Here is an 18,013-nt window from a genome sequence, read left to right as displayed (position 1 = left end):
GCCACCTGACTTTATTTTTACTGCTGCCCTCATCTGGTCCCTTCCAGGCCCCCAGGGCCTTGCTGTCCCTCAATATGCCCAGAGGCTTCCCCTCTGGGTATTTGTACTTGGTCTTGGCTCTGCTTGGAATATTCTTGCCTCAGTTAAATGAACAGCTTGTCCTCTCATTTCCTTCAGGCCTCTAATAAAACAAACAAACAAACAAACAAACAAAAAACACCCACTCATTGGTGAAGCTTTTCTGCCATTCTTTATTCAAAAAGTGATATAAGCTGCACCTGGTCCCTGGTCAACAGAATTGTGCCTGTTGGGATCCAGAGCCAAGGTCAGTGTCATACACATAATAGGTGCTTAATAAATAGTTGTCGAATGGTACAGCAAGTTCATCAGACAAGTATCCATGCCTCATTCAGGGCTGCAGTTCCTGATTTCGGGGGGGGGGTTGCACTTTAGGGGTGCCCTTCTTATCACAGTATTCTATGTGATCAACACCCCTGGAGCTGTATGGTACATAACTCATGCAATAAGGTGCTATGGCCCTGTTGTTGGTATCCCAGTAGATTTCAAAACCAGGGAGCTCAGTGCAGGAATTTGAAGGCACAGGTGTGACTCTCAGAGTGTAGTGCAACATTGAAAAATTGACAAGTAAATCATTCGATTTTCTCTGCAGGGTAATTTGAGCTGCATGTGATGGAGAAACTGCTTTTTCCTACTCTGTTTCTAAATTTCCAAGATGAAAAATAGAAGTTTTTGCTCATTTATGTATGGGAAGATGGCTATAAGCTCATGGCAAATAAAATTTAGTCAGTATTTGTGGATGACAATTTCAAAATTGAAAGTGATATACATGAGATATTTTGTGGCAATCACTTGCAGAATTGCTTGAATATTTTCTAAATTACACATCTGATGTGCAAATGTAATCTCAGACAAATTTTTCATTATTGATAGTAATCACTGCAGTCATGTAGAACTTAGTACATGTGAACATAGGTTCAAACATCTAAGCAATCTAACTTGTAATGGTGAAGAAGGAGCCTGACCCCAGGTATGTGTGGCTCCAAAGATGGCTCCATCCATCCCTCCTGCGAACTCCTCTTACTGAATAAATCATTGATGTAATTAATTGTAAAATTCCTAATAGCTTAATAACATTCATGTTTAACATGTTTAGCATATTGAAGTGCAAAAAAATTCTAAAATAGAAGGGCTCAGGAGTAAACCTGTTTAGGTTTTTAGAAATGCAAATATTTTAAAAAGAGAAAGCAAGGCACGTGTTTCTGTGTCTGTATATAAATATTTTTCATCATTGATAGTAATTACTAGGTTTTTTTGCATGTATGTGTAAATTGTATTTATTTACTTCTACGTCTGTATATAAATATTATGCCATCACTTACTAGATCTCTTCAGCTAAAATGTCCTTGGTCCGAGGTTTGGCCATGTGTCCATCCATGTGATTCTGGAACATACTCTCCTGCTACTGCTTCCCAGGGGGTTCTCCTTGTCCTTTACATCCTCAGTTCTCCTCTGACTTTACTGCCAATGCCACCGCTCCCCTCCTGTGCTTCCTAGCTGTGTGTATTCTCTGAGGCTGGTCCTTCCTCTTTCAAACCCAGTCATCAGCTCTGCAAGTTCATCTGTGTTTGTATGTTCACTTCCCACCTCTGCCAGTGAATCCCAGTCTGGTTGTAGGCCCTTTCTGGCCACCTCCTGGGATCTAACTGCCCCCTGAACATCCCCAACTGGATGGCCACTGTCACCTCCAGGTCAATATATCGAAACCCCAACTCCTCGCCCTCCCCCCACCTCAGCCTCCACCCTGCCTACTCAATGCCTTGCTCCCCAGGCCCCAAACTTGAACATGACCTGGACTCTTGGTCTTTCTAATGTAGTTTTCTTGTTCTGGTTGCAGATGTCTAACATCTTGAGGAGTTAATCAAAGCTGTGGAATCTTTACCCAGAAAACTACCCATCATTACAGGTTATTTCAAACTATCTCAAGGTCTTAGGGGTTTCTTGTTTCCCTTTGAGAGCCATGAATAGACTGCAGATTAGGAAACCCTCATCTAAAAAGAAGACTGAACCATTAAAGTGGGACAAGAAGGCCAGAGGGTCACTATAGGTACCATTTGGTTATTTCATTAAGTTGCCTAGAACCAAGATCAGCAGCACATTCCTCCAACACTCACGATATTCTCTGCTAAGGAGCAACATTTAAATTTCAGGACAAGAGGACCATTGCTCCCTGTGTAAGAGCAGGTGGAATCAAGTGGTCTGTTTTTTGTGTACATATGTAAGTTTTATTTATGAGTAAGTGAGCCACAATCTCCAAGTATGAATCTTAGAAACAAGTGTTCATTATGAAGACAAGGATAACAACCCCCAAGGTCCAAATGCTAGTTAGTATCTGTTCATATAAAAAGAAAGGGTAAGTACACCTCTAACCCATATCAAATGTGTAGCCCATTATTACATAACATATTGTTATCACATCTCATCTATTAATGACATTTACATGATAAACCTCATAGAAATCATAAAATATTTGGTAAACCAAAGTTATTGAAAGATAAAGGCAGAAATGGTGTAAGAGGAAAGAAATGGACAGAAATGTGGACCTTAAGTCGGCAGGAAACAATAACAACAACAAAAACCTCTAAAATATTTTAGAAAAGTTAATGGATAGTAGATTTGGAATAGTTTAAAATCAGAACCAATCTCTCTGGAAGCATATCCTTAAATTCTGAAGTTTGCAAAATTCTTAGGAATAGATGGTAAATGGTAATGAATGATTTTTTTTCAATGGACAGTTTCACAGAAGTCCAGATACTTACCAAGGACACTGGAGTACCTGTAGTTGTTTATAGGATGGATTCTTGTATTCACCTTTCCCTGTCACTCGCCTGTCAGTCTCCTAGTTAAAGTCACTGGTATCTGCATGTCACTGAATTTAAGGGGAGTCATTGAATCTCAATGTGGACCTCTCTGCATGCAGAAAGTCCGTTCTCCTGGTTTCCTCATCTTCCCTGGTCTCTCCTCAGTGGTCCTCCTAACGATGCTTCTTCCTCTGTTCTGCTAGAACTACTGCATGGGTAGGTTCTAGCACAAACACCATTCAAATGTTCATCTACGATTTCTGGCTTGTTTATTAGAATGGAGTGAGAATGTAAAAGCACTCACAAAACTATCAAAGTGGAGTTTCTTTCAGTATTTTTAGGATTTTTTCCAACTCCTTAAAAATCATTTCTCTTACATCTCAGTTTTTCAGTGAAGGTCATTTGTCAGGTGTTTCAGAGGTTACAAGGTAGTGTTGATAGAAAAAGCTTATCTTTTTTGAGGACATATTCCATGGGTCTAGACAATATTTAAAGTCAATTAAAAATTGCAGCAAGCACAGCTTGTCCATACCTTCTGGTCCATACCAGCACCTGTCTCCACTCCAGGTCGCCCTGGCTCCTCTGACCGTGAGTCCCCATCTGATTCTGCCGTCTCCTGGGTTCCTTCATCCTGGTTCCAGAGGTTCAGCCCACGGTCGGCTGACTCCATTGCCCTGGGCCTGAGCTGAGGCAGACCCTCAGGGTGGAAGTGTGTGGTGGAGGAGGACTCTTCAGCTGGGCAGCTGGGAGCAGGGAGCTGGAATCAAGCCTCGAGTGAGCAAGGAGACGACTCTCAGGGCATCAGGCATTGGCTTAAATGTCTCGCTTGGGGATGGCACATACACCCAGTGGGTGCACCTTGCATTTTCCTGGGATCTCTGCTTCTCTCAGTAAGATACTTACATTCTTGCTCAGTGTAAAAATGAGAGGTAAGCAAGATAACCTCTACATTAGTTTTCTATGTTATAACAAATCGTGCAGCTTTAAACAATAAATCTCAGACTTATTCTCTCACGGTTCTGGAGGCTAAGCATTCAAAATCAAGGTGTCAGGAGGACTGTGCTCCCTCTGAATCCTCTATGGGGATCTGTCTTGGCCACTTGCAGCTTCGGTAGCCCTTACATTCCTTGGCTTATGGCTGCATCGCCCCAGCCTCTTCCCTTCTTCACAGGGCTGTGTTCTTGCGTATCTCCCTTCACGTCGTCTTCCCTCTGTTTGCATCCATGCCTGAATTTCTCCATCTTGTAAAGACACCAGATATCTCTCAGGTTAAGGGTCACCTTTCTCCAGTACAGCCTCATCTTAATGGGTACATCTGCAGTGACCATGTTTCCACATAGAGTCACACTTGGAGGAGCTGGGGCTGAGGGCTTCCGTGTATATTTTGTGAGGACCCAATTACATAAACCTGAAACACACTAGAAATCAAACACCATGGTCTAAAGCAAGCCTAATTATTGGAGTAGGCCCCAGAGATGAGGCAGAAAAACCTCCAGAGTCTTGGTACTGCATACAAGAAGGAATGGTAATAAACTGGCTTTCGGTGAACACAGCCTGCTGCAGCTAAAACATAAGAACGGATACCAACAATTCGTGGGGAAACATGATAAAATTTATTTTCACCTAAAAATGAATGGAATGCAATGTCAATTTTAATTTTAATTACATTTTTTTAATAATTACATTTGTTTATTACTTACTTTGCCTTGGGCAGTGATGTAACCTTTGTTAGTATGTGAAGCAGTTCTATGGAACTATTTCTCATGAAGGACTAAGGAGAAAGAAATACCATATTGAAGGATTTCTTTAATATTCATATTTTTTTCTAAAAGTGGGAATTTTGTCAGTGCTCTTCCATTGAATCATATTTTTACTTTAAGAATTTTTAGGAACACAGTGACACAATAGGAAGCAAAGATTTAAATAAAAGCCCTGGTCTAGGAATCTGCATTTGAGCACTGGTTTTGCTGCATTATCTTTTTCACCTCTCTGGGCTCCCGGTGCCTCATCAGTAAATATAGTTGGCCCTCCTTGTATCTGGGTTTTGCATTCAGGATTCAAACAACGACATATTGAAAATATTGGGGAAAAATGTACAGTATACTGGATGTGTATAGTATAACCACTATGTACATAACATTCACATTGTGTTAGCAATTATAAATAATCTAGGGATGATTTAACATAGGTGATAAGAAAATACCATGCCATTTTATAGAAGGGACTTGAGAATCCAAGGATGTTAGCCTCTGAAGGGGATCCTGAAATCAATCCCCCATAAATATACTGAGGGATGCCTCTGTTATTACTTCATTCACTCATCCATCCCGTCTTCAGCTAAATAGAATTGCAAACTAAAGAGGAGCCAGAAACATAATATGAATCAGTGACTTACTTCCAGTGTTGGGGAGGCCCCAGGGGTTGTTGGGAGAGAAATAACAGGAGAGTACATGCCACCTCTAAAGAGGGCAGTTTCCCCCAAAGGACAGACAGCTGCTGTCGCTGTGAAATAATTCAGGTGATTTTTTAAAGAGTCTGAGATCTGAATTTCAATAGGAAGTTCCCCAATTTCTGAATCTTGACAATCTGTTAAAATATTTTTAAACCTTGGAGTCCAAACAAAATGCATTCACGGGATGCGCTCAGCCAGCAGACTGCCACAGTTAGCCTCTGAAATAAACAAATAAATGCCGATCACACAACAGGCAGTTCTAAACACACCACTGTGACAGTGGGACCACTTTTCCCATCCCTAGGGAGCACGGAGGGCAGAGGGAGTTGACAGACGGTCCTCAGGCATCTTGGAGACCTTTCGCTCGCGCTGCTTTGGTGCCTCTCTCCTGCCTAGGTTTCCCCTGGACTCACCGGCTCCTCCTCCGTCTCTCTCCCTGAACCCCCTCCTCCTCTCCACCCCCAGATGCTGGAGTCTCTCCAGGTTCAGCCTTTGAACATCTCTACATCTCCCCAACATCCACAGTGGGTGGCTTCCTGTTCATTATGCTTGTCTGAAAGCCCTTGGACTTGCTGACCCACTTGGACTCCCTGGATGACCTCATCTGATGCAGTGACCACACATATTTTCTACCTGCTTTATGTTTCCTAATTTCAATCTCCATCCCTGAATCCACCCCTTGGTTCTCAGGTCGTGTATCCCATTGCTCACCTGAAACCTCTACTCATATTTAAGGGACATACCAAATTCAGTATGTCCACTAATGATCTCCTCATTTCCCATTCTCCCTTCTATTATCAGTGTTCTCATTTTCAGTAGATGGTACCATTAATTCAGTTGATCAAATCAAGCACCTTGAAGCCCAGCTTGATTCTTCTATTAGCATTATTGCCATCTCCAACCCATCATAGTCCTGTTTCCTCCGTCTTCATATAGATCCTAACTGGATGAGTTCTCATCATTTCTTCTATGACTACCACTGTGTCTCAGATGCACAAGTGTACTCTCATAGGAACTCTCTCTTCTTTTGCCATCCCCTACCTCAGCAGACAGAGAGAGCCTTTCAAAGCATAAGTCATAGCATCCCACTCTCTCACTCAAAACTTTCCAGCTGTTTCCATTTCACTCATAAGATCCAAAGACCCTTAAAGCCCCATCTGGCCTGGCCCTTGCTGTATTGCTGGTCCCATAGTCTTGCCACTCTCCCACAATCACTGTGCACCAGTTCTGTGGCCTGTGGGCTCTACAGGGACTTTGCACCAGCTTTCCCTTCCTCCAGGATGCTCTTCCCAGGTGGCTGCAGGCCTTAGTTCTTCACTTTACCTGGAGTTTACTTAAATGCCAGGCACTTAGCCTTGAGTGATGTTGTCCATCTTTGTGTCTCTCCATCATCTACCTCCTCCCTTGAGAGGAGGTCAAGCTTTGAGGAAGGGACCTGGTGCCAGAACCCCACTACCTGGCAACGAATGGATGCACCGTCATCTTTGCATGGAATAAATATATTCTTAAATTCTAAACTTTAAGATGTAACTGTTCCAATAAAATGTAATTCACTTCCCTGACTACTTATTAGTCAATTTCTCCCATTAGTCTATAGACAGAAAAACAAGAGTGTTAAAAGCTTTGCACAAATGGGGGTCTTCGGTTTACAACTCAAAGGTGTTTATCCATCCTGTTCATATTTGTAGCCAGCCTAACAGGCGTGTCACATGGAGACTTGTTGCAAGTGTTAGCAAGAAGTTATTAAAATTCACAGGGCAGCTGTTGGGCCACTGTGGGCAACTCTACAGTTCCTGAAAAGCTGGCCACAGATGGATGCTTGTGTTTGACAGTTTTCACTAATCTGTTGCAAAATAAGGACTCAGAAATATCACTAATCTGTTGTAAACTAAGAACTCAGAAATATGTTTTTCCTGGGAAAGTAAATACATTCAGTTTAATAGTTATTTTTAGTTCTGAGATTGTTGCTTCTTATTTTTCCAGTTATCCTAATATTCCTTTCTTTTATAATGGGATTGTCCTAGATGAGCTACTTGGTTCTTTTTCCTTGATATCCTTACCTAGCAGAGGAAAAAGTGCGGAACCATATTGTCGGTTTCTTGCTCTTCTTCTTAGTTAAGATTTAAAAGCAGAGATCTCACTGTCTGTACAATTCAGACTAAAATCCACACCATCCTCCCCTCTCCTTTGAGTCATATACGATGGATGGGAAGAAAGGCATTGCCAATCTATGTGTTACCTAAGAGGACTCTGGATGTTCTCCAGTCCTTTCCCTGCTAGCCAATGAGGACAGCTTGATTCATCATATAATAAGGGTGGGGGAGGGAAGAGCCCAACCAGAGACCTGAAACTGCGAATGTGTTGATTTCAGTGTACAGTGTTAAGTTCCCAGCAGCCTGGGGCACCTGTCACACAATGCCAGAGTCTACACCATGGCAGGGGCACAACCCTGGGGCTGTGGAGACCGGGTTTGCTCTGCGGGGGATACGCCAACTATGAACCTCATCTATTTCACAAATTTCCCCATGAATTGACCCCACTAATACTAAATAGCATATTCCTTCCACTTGGTTTGATTCGATTTCTTCTGGCTGAGAGATTACAGTGTGGTGTGTGTTATTCTCTCTCAGCACTGTCGTAACCAAGAATAAGATTGAAACTCTGAGGACCACTGACCTTTGGGATTTGGAGAGTGAGTAGGTGTTGACATATTTATTTGCAATCAAACTTACCGAAGCCATCTGTCTGACCAACCTGCATTTTAGGGATATGACCCATGAGACCACTTTCTTAGTACTGAGGTCATATACCCACTTGAATATTCAGTCCTATAGAAGATGAGATATTTCCAGGGAAAGGAAAAAAAGAAAATGACTTAGAGACCTTAACACAGTTAAAGCAAAACAAAGTAGCTAGATCTGTTAATATTTCACTTAAGTCACTCTCATCTTACTGGAACATTTGTTATTCTTTAAACAAATATAATGTCTAATTTTTGACTGAGTGATGTGATTGTTAAGGTACGTTAGGAATCATAAGATAAAAGCTTACTTGGTGAAAAATACAATACAAAACATGTAGGTTTAAAGAAAAAAATTGTCCATTTAGTTCACTTCTCGAATCTCCTGTGAAGGAATCCTTCAAGTGCTCCTAGCCTTTAGTAAAATCATTAATGACACCAAAGAGATCATTTCACACCTGTCATGAAACTAAGCCTTGACCCAGATGCTCAGGATCTAAAATTAATCAGTAGCAGCCTCATTTGGGACAGTTAATTCACACAGCCTGTCTTCCGTTCCCATTGGGCACCCAACTGTTAATAGGAGCTGTGATATCTGAAAAATATTGGGATAACGGAATTGTTAATGAGGAATTCCGGTAGGTACAATATGTTCCAGGTGGTACAGAAAGCTAAGGAGAAAGAAACTTCACTTCCTAGAGAACTTTAAGTACTTTTATTCATTTAGTTATTCTGCAAAGAATCATTGACTCTTTGCTAAGTGCCAAGCACCGTGTTTGGTGCCTCAACAAGACACAAGGACCTAACTTTCATGGAACAATCCAGTTGAGGAAAACAATAACATTGGCAACAAAGGGTTAAAGTAAGCTAGTATAGAGACCAGGCCTGAAGGATCCCCAAACAGACAAGCCAGTTGGGGCCTCGTATGTAACTTTAAATTTGATTTGCAAACAGAAGCAAAACTTGGCATGAGATATTTCTCATAAATGCTTACGTTTAAAAGAAATTGGAATGTAAGCTCAACCAATCAGAATGAACCAGCAGACTCATAATTATATAACCAGAGTAGGCCAAACAAGGCAGCTGTGTAATTATAACCAGTCGACTGTTAGCTAGTCTTCCTTTGTCCCCTTGCCATCCCTCCGTGGAGTTCCTGACCACTTTTAGGGTGGAGCGGCCCAACTCATGAATCACTGTTTGTTCAAATATTCTTTAAAATTTAAGTGTGCTTCAACTTACTTTTTAACAAAAACTAATAAAATAATCATATTTTATCCAAAGTACTCGTCATTCACAAAGCATTGAGTGTCCACAGCTTGACTGACATTGGGCTCGGCACTGGAAATATGTTATAGAAACATTCCATATTGAGTTTTCTTGAGCTCACGGGGTTTTCATTCTAATGGGGGTAACAAAACAGCCCACCTCCTCTCCCCAAATTAGTTATTTCCCAGCTATGAGAAGGGCTAGAAAGGAAATAAGGCATTCCAGTAGCAAACCATGTGATCCAGGAGGGCTTTAGGCAGACAGCAGAGCTGGGACCCCGGATGTGTTGGCCAATCCCAGGTCCTGAGATAGTGACTAAGAGGAAAGGCATGCATTTGCATTTGATGCTTCCCACTAAGATTTGAGCAGAGGGGACGCAGGCCCTCATTTGTGCTATGGAAAGACCACTCTGCCTCTTAGTTGCAGGAGGTGGCATGGCCAGGACATCAGTTCCCACTGGCCCTTGTATCTTCCAGCTTCCTGGTAGTGACATCTGACTGGGGTGGTAGTGGCAGAGATAGGGAGACATGTGTAGATTTAAAATAAATTTTGGAGGCAGATTCATTAGGAAAGATGGACTGTGACAAGTTATTTAGAGGATCAATTAATACCCTTTCTTATTTACCTTCAGTTCATTGAGACCATTGTTTGAAGAGGAATCTGCCCTTTCCTCTTAAGAGCACATCTCTCATGGTTCTTTTATTTTGTGAGCCACTTTATTTATTTATCTATGTATCTATCTATCTATTTATCTTTATTTTCTGGTGCTGGGCATTGATCCCAGGGCCCTGCACTTGTAAGGTAAGGACTCCGGCACTGAATTGCACCCCACAGCCTTGGTCACTTTATTCTTAATGTTCTCGAGGGCTGTTCTCTCCATGGCCACTTAGGGCCATTTAGTAAAGCAGGGCTCCAGGGAGAACTTGGTTTATTTTTTAAACAGACTTAGGCACTGGACTGCTCATGTATCAAAATCCTTCAAAATCTATCTGGTTTAATTTAAGTTCCTATTATTTTTGGGTTTTCCTTGGTCAAGTCTTGAAATTGAACTTGTTCTTAGCATTTAGCCAGAGAGTTGTATTTAATATTTTGTTTTCCAGAATTATTTTTATTTCCAGTTTTCATCTTAAATAAAAATCTAAACTATTCTACTTTAGTTATGTTGCAGAAATTATTGTCAAGATCCAGATTCATCTCTGAGAGCCCCATATTCTCCCCTAATTTCTGAAGTCTCTACTTGAAATACAAATAATCTCCTGAGAAGAAGTTGAATTTATTTTTAATTTTCTGTAGTTTTTTTTTATTATGTTCATCTTTTTTTTTATTAGATCTTTATGGTTATATATAGTAGTTGGGTTCATCTTGGCAAACTCAAGACATTCATGAAAATAGATTTCAGTTCATGATCACCCCCTTAAAGTTCATCTTGATATACATTTTTCTTAAACAATTTTTTGGGTGGTACTGGGTATTGAACTCAGGAGCACTCAACTACTGAGCCACATCCCAGCCTTATTTTGTATTTTAGAGACAGGGTCTCACTGAGTTGCTTAGTGCCTCGCTTTTGCTGAGGCTAGCTTCTCAAATAATTTTTGTTTCACCAAGATTTTTAATTTTATCACTCAGAATAATTTATTTTATTCTGTAAGTCAGTCTTCTTTGTAAATATCATTAAATGATATTTTACAAGTTATTGTTTCCCTTTCATTTTTTGAATTAAATTTCCCAATGATGTGCCTATTCTATTTAAGGAATCTATGCTGGGTCTTAATTATGGATTCTATAAAATAAAATTATTTCCTCTCATTATAACGTTTCTTTTTATCTTTTACGTCTATGTTTATTATTTTATTTCCCTATCTCTTTGTCTTTTTTTGCCTAAATTCTGAGTAGAATATTTAGTTCTGTTCTCATAAGTCTTTTTTTTCTTTAAAGCTTCTAGGGTTATGAATCTACTAGTAAAACAGCTTTGGCTGTACCTCAGAGCTTTTAGTTAAATAATGTTCTCACATGTTATGTTCTAGCTTGCTTAACTAGATCATTATTTATGCAACTATTTCTAAAATATCCAAGTAAGTAATTTGGGGTGTTTTAACCCTTTGAAGTTCCATTATTAGTTTCTAATGACATTTTATTACTGCAATAATGAAGTTGTACGACTTCTACTGGAGACATGTACTGAAATACATTCTGGTCCTGATTATGATCAGTATTTGTATGTGGCACATGACACCTGAGAAGATCATTTATTGTTGTTAAGGTACAATGTGTAGTTATTTATTCAAACATTAATTAACTTGAGTGCTTTATGTCCACAGTTATTTATTTTTGTTTCCTGGAACTGTCTGAAAATTATAGTATTTCAAACAATTTTAATAGTACTCATGTGTTTCTAACAATTTTTGTTTCCATAGAATGATACTATGCTATTCTGGGCTTAGTGTTTGCTGACTCTCCTGGCATCTTTAGGCCTTGTATCAACATGTATTTAACCCGTTGTCCAATTCATTCTTTAATATGAGTACACTACCCTTGCTTTTTTCTTCCATGTTTTCCTGACATATCTTGTTCTTTTATTTTCAGCTGTATCCTATCAATTTTTATCTCATGGAAGCATCGTTTTTTGTTTGTTTTTAATTTGATTTTTTAAATTGAAATTGATCTTGAAAAAAATTCTATGTAACTACCTAAGAGATCTCTGGATCCTTACTTGGGAGCTTTTTTTAGGTGCCTGACCGTCTAGGTGAACATCATTATGAGAGGTGATAGAATTGCACTAACAGAAGTAGAATTCATTCACCTCCGGCTTTTTTGGATGGGCTGAAAACTCAGATACTAATAAACTGATGGCCATATTCATACAGCATTGTCTTGTGGTTTACTGTCTAGCATCTCTGAAGATGAAATTGGAGGAGGGGAGATCAAGTTGCCCTTGGAAACTCTGTCTCTTCCGTCTGGTAGCAGGCCACATGCTTGATGCAGAAGAAACTTCCTCCAAATATATGTCTTTAATCCCCCCAATCGTCAACATTTCCAGCTGTGTTCCCATATCTGCCTCTTATTTGTCTCTTTTTTTCTCTCTTTCTGCCTCCAAAACCCTTCACCAGTGAACCCATGACTATTCACTATTGTGCCATATTCCTTAGGATAAACATGGGAATCTAACACTCAGTACTTCATTTTAGAATTTTATAAGCCACCCAAGGAGACACAAAGCCATGCAAAAATAATAACTAAATATTAAACTCTTTAATAGTAATTATTAGTTGAAGAGACTTTTTTTTTAAAGAGAGAGAAGTTTTTTTAATATTAATTTTTTAGTTTTCGGTGGACACATCTTTATTTTATTTTTATGTGGTGCTGAGGATCGAACCCAGCACCCCGCGCATGCCAGGCGAGCGCGCTACGGCTTGAGCCATATCCCCAACCCAAGTTGAAGAGACTTTTTAAGAAAAGAGCTACATGGGTCAATTGCAATAGGCAGCTAAACAATGTGGTGCTGCGAGCTTTGTGGTCTAGGTAGAATTTAGCTAAAAGGAAAGACCCACTTTATGTTGTGTACCCTGTGTCAGTGGCTGCCAGACATGATTCCTTTGGGGACTTCGGGAGGTTACCCGTTCAGCAGCTCTGGAGATGGATCCCAGGAATCTGTATTTTTAGAAGCTCTAGAGTGATTCAGACACGTGGCCAAATTTAGAAAACATTACTTTAAATGATCTCATCACATCTGAAACTGTTCTTAAGCTACATAAATCTATTATGTATCCCTGAAGATACTGGAAGTTTCCATTTGTCTTACAAGGTTCGAATAAGGCACAAAACTATGCTAACTCATAGACAGCTTTTTCCAAGTCAGGACAAAAAAAGATCAGGCGCCTGCCCACACCCTTTGACTTCTTATTCCTGTGTCAGTTTCAATCGCAGTATCCAACAATGCAACAGCCTGCAAGTCATTAGCTATCACTCTAAACTAAACCACCACCACCAATCCAAGCTGCTGCCCGTTGAAGCATTATGGTGTCATTCACTGGGAGTGGAGAACAATCAGTATTTGAGAAAATGGAATTGAACCAATGAGTTGGATGTGTTTACTCTGGAGGGAAAAAAAATGCAGGGAAAACGTGTAAGCCCTCTCCAGATATATTCAGTATTGAGGAGGAAGTACAGTTTGCTCTAAAGAATGGGAGCAACATTCATCAGGCCTGTAGGCAGACACATCTTTGTTCAATATGAGGAAGAAGCATCCAAACATGCCTTGAGGAATGAAAGTTCCCAGCTCAGGAACTGCTCAAATAGATGCAAGCCTGGAATTGATCTTCGGATTAAGTGTCTTTTTAGGTTTCTTCTATGCCAGAGACACTGGGAGACAGTCCCATGCAGAATTAATTACGGACACGGCCAATCCTAGCTGAGCAATACAAGTTTTCCCTGGTGTCAGTGTGGAAATATTTGGTTGCCTAGCAACCAATAAATATCTATGATGCATCAGAAAATCATTAGTTTGTGTCTGAATCGATCGTGTAGTTCCTAACACCACATTTGGTTCATTTCACTCACGACAAGGACTCCCATTAGAGCTTGTTACATATCCACATGGTGTTGAGCTGCCTCTTGTGCTGTTCTAAACTTCATCAAACACTAAACCAGCCGGCCAACTCAGCCATGTTCCACGCACACAATAGAAAGAGAGGTTGGAACCGGGCAGATGCCGGGAGGAGGTGGTGAGGGCGAAATTGCAGTCTGAGGATCTGTAAAACCATTAAATACAGTTAAATCTGGCAGAGTTCTTGGAGTGATGGTACAAGTTTAATCATGAACTCTTCAACTTTGGAATTCTGTGAATTTTTAATACGTGACTAATGCCAGCATTTAAGGTATGGAACAAAGTTTAAATACATAACATACTTTAGTCATAATGTTCCATTCACAGTCTCCTAGGAAACCAACAAAATATATCTGGATACTTTTAAAAGTTTGATCTCATTTATAAAAGGGCTGCTTTATATTACAAGAACCAAAGAACTGTTATTTGTCAAACTTCCATATTAAACATCTGCCAAGATATCTTATTAGGTTTTCTTAGTAATAATGACTCAGAGTCTAAGATAAACCATGGAACCCTGTCAGATTCTATCCACACTAAATAATGGAGACACTCATTTCCGCTCCTTTGTTTGATCTCTCAAACCCAAACCGTAATTTTAAAAAGTGATTGATTTTGATTAATTTCTCTTTCTCCATGAAAGATTTAGAACTGCTTTAGGTAACTTTTTTATTAGCCAGTCCAAGACATTTGTGCTACAATATAATTAATCACATTTTTAATGAAAATGATGGCATATTAATTGGTAATTTTGGGATGAGTGTTCTTCCTAATTACTTATTAACCTTTAAATCAGATATACACAAGGGAACAGAAAAAGATTCATGTCTTTGAATATCTAGAAGCTTTTTCAAGGTGCTTTTATAAAAAGAATCCAGAGAAACACTTTCCCCCCTCCCAGAGGAAACTTAAGATTATATCGGGAGTGAAGGGTGGTTTGCTGCTGAACATATTAATATGCTGTACAAGCTTTTGGTACCTATTCTTGGCACTTCAGTGACTCATCATTAACAGAAGTATGGTTGAGTAAGATAGTAGAAATGATGCTCTCAAACTTTCTTTATCACTTAAATTTGTAGCTAGCTGCAGAAGATTCTGAAAAGCGAAAAAAATACTATCATTAGTTGAGATGGTTGGATTGAATATTTCAATATAGTAAAAAATGAGGAAAGCTAGACCCACAGATTTCTTGACCCACGTGTCATGTCTGGCTTCGTGGAGATGAGGAAGGTTCCGTAGAGGAGATGGCAGTTGAACCCAGCTCTCTGTCACTAAAACAGTAGGTCCATTAAATGGTTGGACATCAACCAGAGGAAGAGACAGAGAAGTAGATGGCAAAGGAAACGAGTCCAGTTTTTTTCTTTCTGTTGAGAAAGGGCATTCCCCTTCCGAGGCCCTGGTCCTGCTCTCTGAGTCCATCTGGCCTTCCTGTCCACTTGGCACTGCTGAATAGGAGTTACTCTTTGAAGGTCAAGGTTCCCTTTTCAATTCCTTCTGGAGATTTATTTTCTACCTGTGCTTTACCCCTAGGCCTTTGCCCAGTTAACTCTTCTACTTTCTCCCTTCGTGCGTTCATCAAATAGGAATTTACTAAGAGTCTCATATGAACCAGGTTATGCTTTGGCATAAAAAAACACGGCAGTGAAATGCCATTCCTGCCTTCAAATCACAGAGTTGATGAGAGATCAAGATGATACGAGGTCACTGCTCTCCAGTGTGATTAGTGCCAGGAAGGAGGTCTGTGGGCCCTGGAGTATGGAGAGTCAGGGGAGATCGGGGAGAAGGTGCTGTTGGACCTGTCTAGGAGCCTGGGGGTAGGAATGGGTGAGAGGGAGCAACACTTTAGACATTGCTGACTGCCTTCTCCAACTCCTCGACTCAGCCGCCCAGCTCTATCCTTTCGCCTCTCCCTCTTCCATGTCTCCCTGTTAGAACATCATCCACCTGAGGAGTTGTCCTGGTGAGGACCATGTGTCAAGCACTAAAGAATAAGACACCCCTGGAATGTGCCGCTACAGGCTGACGAAGGAGTCCACATATCTTTCCTCTCTGTGTGGTTGCCCTCTGGTTCCAGGTGATGACGGTGGCCCTGTGTGTCAGTCCCAGCAAACCAACACTGCCAAAAACCAGGTGAAAAGATACTGAAGTAGCGACAGTAGTAACAAACAGACCAGTTTAAACAAACACCTAAAAAAGCAAATACAAAAATGAATAGATGAATAAAACCATCTTTGAAAGGAACAGAAGAGCATATAAGAATAACAATCCCAGCTGCATTAGCTGCTCATATACCATACGTGGTGGACAATTTCAGTGTGTCATATGTAATCCATAAAATAATTCTGGAAAAGAGGAGACTTAAAAAAGAAAATGAAAATCAACTCCTGGAACAGCATTTGGCACCAGGTAAAAATTCAGTTCAATAACTACGTCTTGAATAGAAGAATAAATCTATTTTTTTTGGAGTCCATTCCTGCTCTAGGGCAGGGACCTGGTTTTATTCTCACACATCTCCCAAGCACCTGGAGTGACGGCTGCCACATGGTTAGCATGCCTTACCTGAGAATGCCTTACCTGAAACACAAAGGCGCAGGAGCCCAGGGGGATTCAGTATCTTATGCAGAAATCACACGTAAGCTGGGAAGACTTAGGACTTGTTCACAAGTCCACCCATGCTCTTCCGCCCCTCCTCCCTTCCGCTCCTCCTCCCTCTGCATAACACCAGCCTGGCCTCTCTGCCCCTCTCTCCACAATAACTCTCTAATTATCTCAGGCCTTCTCATATTCTAGAAGCATTTTTTTTTTTTGGTCTAAAACTCACCAGGAAGGACTTACACAATAGCATACATTTGCAAATAGTTAGCATATACCTCTTTGAGTGGGGAGGGATGGGTACATTTACTCCTCCTGTTTGTGTGAAAATCCTCTGGGAATGCAAAAGCAGATGAATTGCTTGTCCCTGGCTGTGGCAGTAGGGCTTCAGCTCTGGAGACTGCACAGTTGATTCTTAACAATGTAAACAGACTCGCTGATGCATTAAAGCTTGCCTTCTTGATCACCCAAGGTCATGTGGCAACCTGGTCTGTGTCGGCAGCCTACAAGCCTGCGGTATAATGAGTAGAGTGAAGCAAGTTACTCCAAGTGTACCTGGCTGGCTCGAGAGGAAGGCAGAAGAAAACAAGGGGGTGTTAGGAATTGCAGGATTGGGACTATAAATGGTTGTGCTTGTGTGAGTAGTTCAGGTGTCTCCGAATGTCACAAAGCGTGGGCATTGATGGTTTGGGTAGCTTATAGTACTAGATTCCAGCTACTTTCATTTTTCTGTTTTTTCCCCCATCCTTTCTGCAATAATCACTATTTTTCCCATTAGCTGAATAAAATTTAACGATTACTAATATTGACAATGTTACAAGGAATTATGCAATGCTCGTGCCATAGAAGTTTAAATTGATTTAGAGTTTTTGAAGGACAACTTGTAACTATCTGTTATATTCTCAAATGGTCTCATTATGCAAACCAACCACCTCATTTCTAGATGTTTGTTACAGGGAAACGCCTGTGTCTGTGCACAAAGAGACATGGACGTGAATGTTCATCAGTGACACTGACAATAGGGAGAAGTAAAAATGACCACAAAGCTGATCAATAAAGTAATGTAGGGAGGAAATTGGTTAAACAGAGAGTGGTTTGTCGATACTGGATACTGTGAAAGACTATGCGGTGTTTCAAAAATAAGGTAGAACTATGATTCTGTCTATCTATCTATCTATCTATCATGTATCTGTTTTTGTTATTTGTCACCTATAGCAAACACATACCGCAAGACTTATAAAAATCCCCCAAAATATTATTCAGTAAGAATGAAAACCTCACTGTAATATTTTGTATGCTATTATGTGTTTGTAATTGAAATAGAAATACATTACAATAAGATATATATATATATGTATTACATATATATATATGTAATAAGATATATATATATACATTACAATAAGATATATATATATATTAACATTATATATATATATATATATATATATATATATATATATATATATATATATATATAT

The 18,013-nt window shown here is 40.1% G+C and overlaps 1 protein-coding gene and 1 long non-coding RNA gene across 12 annotated transcripts in view; one reads left to right on the top strand and one right to left on the bottom strand.

The window, feature by feature from the left end:
* Mbnl2 (muscleblind like splicing regulator 2) overlaps positions 1–18,013 on the top strand; it is a 151,131-nt gene that overhangs the window by 52,354 nt on the left and 80,764 nt on the right. The window lies entirely within an intron of this gene.
* LOC125616080 lies at positions 15,069–16,628 on the bottom strand. Its single transcript, XR_007346696.1, has 2 exons — positions 16,515–16,628; positions 15,069–16,056 (listed from the first exon to the last, which is right to left on the bottom strand). It is a non-coding gene; the product is annotated as an uncharacterized LOC125616080 (long non-coding RNA).

Source organism: Marmota marmota, unplaced genomic scaffold (assembly GCF_001458135.2).
Source record: "Marmota marmota marmota unplaced genomic scaffold, marMar, whole genome shotgun sequence".
Classification (NCBI taxonomy): domain Eukaryota; kingdom Metazoa; phylum Chordata; class Mammalia; order Rodentia; family Sciuridae; genus Marmota; species Marmota marmota.
The sequence above is the reverse complement of the archived record's forward strand: the minus strand, read 5'-3'. Positions and strand labels throughout refer to the sequence as shown.